Source organism: Varroa destructor, unplaced genomic scaffold (genome assembly GCF_002443255.2).
Source record: "Varroa destructor unplaced genomic scaffold, Vdes_3.0 BEIS01000001.1, whole genome shotgun sequence".
In the NCBI taxonomy this organism is placed as follows: Eukaryota; Metazoa; Arthropoda; class Arachnida; order Mesostigmata; family Varroidae; genus Varroa; species Varroa destructor.
Genome location: NW_019211454.1, coordinates 8,420,719 through 8,424,934, shown reverse-complemented (window position 1 = coordinate 8,424,934; position 4,216 = coordinate 8,420,719).

Here is a 4,216-nt window from a genome sequence, read left to right as displayed (position 1 = left end):
TTATAGACAATTATATACGAGGATCTTGTTTCGCTGATTTTTACTTCGAATGATCCTTCGTGAATCTTCGCGTGTTTTATTCGTTGTGTAAATATGGGCCATTGCAACTAAGTACCAATACCATACTATGGTGGGTTGACCCATAAAGTTTTATTTATTGCTCCCTATAAGACGATGCAGTGGTGCTGAGTTTGCTCGGAAAAGTGTAACATTTCGAAATTGCGCACAGACACTTCTTGGGCTTGAAGGAGTTGGCTATCGGAAACATCCCTACATTACAGAAAAATAGAACCACTCGTTAAATCATAAACATTAGGTTTTCATTGTTTCTGATGTTAAAGTTGAGCTATGAATTAGGCAACAGATGGAAACAGTACGTGGGTGGAGGTAAGGTTAACTTGACGTAAACGGGCGAGATATCTGCAAAAAGTCGGATGTTATGGTCGCCAGTTAGCAAAAGCTGCTAGTGATGTGTGATTCGGAGTTGTGTTTCTAGAGTCGTTGTCTCAGCCTACCTATGTACGAACTGTAGACAGGTAGAAATGAATATTAGTAGTTGGTTTTTAGGTAAAAGGTAGGATTTTTGATGTAAAGGATGCGGGAAAAGTTGGGGAGTGGAATTAGGTTCTATTTTGGTTTAAAATACACTGATTATATTTTTGAGGTCCGGATGCTAACTTTGCGACTGCTACACCTCTAATAAAACGCGTGGAATATATATATTAGATATTATTATACGAATTATATAGGTATAGATGCAGTAATTGTATGTTAACGTCAGTAATAAATTATATTTTGAAATAAATTGAAGCTGACACTTGTTCTACAAAGATATCCATTAATATGCTTTGCTGATACTTCTGCCAGGGCAGAAATTTGTCCACTTTTACTATCCTCAGTTTTTAACTAAAAGCAAGTAAACTTCAATACTGGCATTTCTGTTTAACTAGTCAGAGCGGACTCGTTATTGAATCGTCATTGGGAGTGCGCTGCGCTTGCTTCGTTCTAAAATAATAACAAAAAAAATAGAACGAAAAGCAAACAAACGTGTGAAATAATTCAAGAATAACAGTTAACTTAAAATAAGCTGACGTACTCGTTATCAGAACTAGAGTAAGTCATCTAGGAAAGCTATGGCGCTCATCAAGCCCAAATAGGCATTGTAAAAAAATATAAATAACAACAGCTCCACTATGTTTTTCCGCCATATTAACATATTTAAACGAACGGGAATTGTAAGGTTGAGTTTATCACAACTGCTCTGAAACTATAGGGCAGGACCTCATCTCCGATTCGAATATTGCTCAAGTTCTATAACGTAACGTCAAAATGCCATGCGAACTAGCGAAGGGGCATACATATGTAAACAGGCGTATTTGAATATCATTTAAGCGTAATAGTTACAGTACCGAATAACGATATTTTTTTTTAACTTTATTAGATATACGTTGTTGATTATATTTCGTTACTAACAATATAATTCATGTTATAACTTGCTTGTCCAGAAACTGTCAACGTGCTCGGAAAATATCCAATAAATTCAACATTATGTATCACTATTCTTCATGTTTTTTTTTTTGTTAAAAACGTTCAGCCTCTCCTATTATATGTGCGACGGATTGTGTTTGCATTTACTTTGCTTGATAGTAATAATAATATATGAATTCTACACCGAATGGAGAGAAAGGATATATTATCTCGGTACAATTATATCGTATGAACGTGTAAAGTTAATATAATGAAACTGATGTCTCTGCTCAGAGAGACCGTTCAACGAAGGTTGCACGACGCGTGACGTCACATGGTACCTGATACATACTCCAGACATTCTGCATAAGGGCACGTATTGTCTGTCATATTAGAACCTAGTGTACCACATAGGATCGGGACCACAAATCTATGTCTTGTAAAACTCATAACTGTGTGTCGAGGGGTTTGTGTGACCCATTCAGGCTCCATTGGTCGCCACCCTCACCCTATAATAGTCAATATCGATTTCCGTCATTTTTCTCTTCCATGCATTGATAAACTGCAAAAAAGCAACGGTAGTGAGAAGTTCGAACTCAAGACTCGGATACTTCATAAATGGCTGTCTATCACCTCGAAAATACATGTGTCCAACGACGAGCGATGCAGTTCAATGGCGGGCTATAAAAGCACAGTCCTAAATCGGTTAAGTTTTTCGAGTTGTGCCCACACCAGATACTCCCATATTTCATGGTCTCCTTAAGAAATTACCGGGTTCACTTTAATTTCGAACAGAAGCAGTCCTAAGGAAAATCTAGCGGTTGGCCCAATAACTTATACAGGTCACCATCACTTGCCTTACTCTGTTCGTGATGTGCCCGGCAAAGGCTCAATCGTTCGTAGCTAGAATCACACCCAAGCACTCGAAACTGGCCTCTAAGTTCGAAGCTATTCTGCTTCAACAAGAAGATTTTTCATGCGAGGAATTTCGTGGCCTGCGTCTTGTCTATGTTGACTAGCAGCCTTGCCTCATCTACGTATAACGAGAACCGTACGAAGGCAAAAAGGCAAATCATTGAGCAGCAAAGAGAAAAACAGTGAATACAGATTATCATCCCGTTCTACGCCAGTTGGTTGGACGAACAGACCCATTACATCATCAATTCCAGCAAAGTTTTCCTGCAGAATCGTCCAGATCAGATACAGCATGTTCTGACAGACTGCACGTTGTGCAAGCCTTGTTAAAGTTCATTGTCACGGCGCAAAAAAGTAGACACCATTAAGATGGCGTAAAGCGTCTGTTTTAATCGACAATGTACACGATGCACCTTCTAAAGTGGTGTGTTGCAAATATAAACATAAAATCAGCTCTAGTGAATTCAAGTTCCGGAATAAGTTTCCAGGAGGTTTCTCATCAGATAGAAGCAACTTTTCCTTGCGATCGCCCATGTCTGCACATACTTAGCAGAGAATATATAAAGTACGCCGTGAATTTACAATCGACCAAATGACGACTCTTTTTATATTCAAATTGAAGGCGTTATTCTATCGAATGTCTAGTTCCAACAATCCAGTCGTACTCTTTTATGGATCTTTAGTGTTCGCCAGGTTCAAGCGATGAGCTCTGCGCATGATTTAAGACATATCTGACCACAGTTCGGCCACCTTCGTCATTCGCGGTCTAAACAAACGTATACGATTATGAAACCCCTACAACGTTACCCCTGTCGATCGGACTCAGCCCCGAAATCAGATCAATAGCGGTAACTTGCCACGCGACCATTATGCGAACCGTTTTTCGACCCCTCGACCATTAACAAGAACCGGGCTGGGCGTGGAGGGCGAGGGAGCGAAACCGCGCGCTTAATGTCACCCCGGTCTGTTAGCGATGCCTGCCTCGAATGCTGTTTCTCCTGCAAGAAATCGATGTGGGCAATTTTCCGCCAAATTACACGCCCAAACAAAAGGAGGCGATCAGAGACCGAGACAAAATGTACAGTTTCTATGCAGGATCATTCACATACGTAGCCTCGGCCTGTTTGCTGGCATGGAAAAACATCATATCGTAAACATTATCGAACGTATAACTCATGTATATAGATTGTATTTCAATTTATCTCAGGGCTTCCGTAGTATTATCTAGAGAGATTTTAAAGCCGAAATTTGTAGAGCGTTTCATCTAGGAAAAAAATTATGTCGTGTGCTCTTGACGTATGACAGCGTATGGAATAATGTTATCGTACAGGACCGAAGTGAGGTCAGCAGGCAATAGGGTTTGTCGTCACGTGACTAGTTCAGGCGCATCTTAGACTGCTTTACTGTCACATATAAAAGCATTTAGTAAAACTTCGTAATGGACATCGTTCTATGATGATGACTTTTTCTATCAATCGTTGACTACGATACGGTCTTCTGGACCAAAGTAATTTAGAAATTAATCGGTTGACGGTTATATATAATGGTCAAGCTAACAGTAGAATCGAACGTTGGAACTTTTTATCTGTGGTACAACGATCTTTATTTCGTAGTACCTATAGATATTATACGGACAAGAAACAATAATGGACCTTCGGAACCTCTCGTGGTTCAACACGGCGTAGTTGTTGCCATTTGCTTTAACAAAAACAACAATAACTATAAATATATATATAAATACCTTTTCGTCCGTAGGGTTGTTTGAATCTGCTGCCAGGCGTATTCTGAAAAACCGGCGTCGGCTTGTCCACGAAACCAATCGATTAGAGCAGAT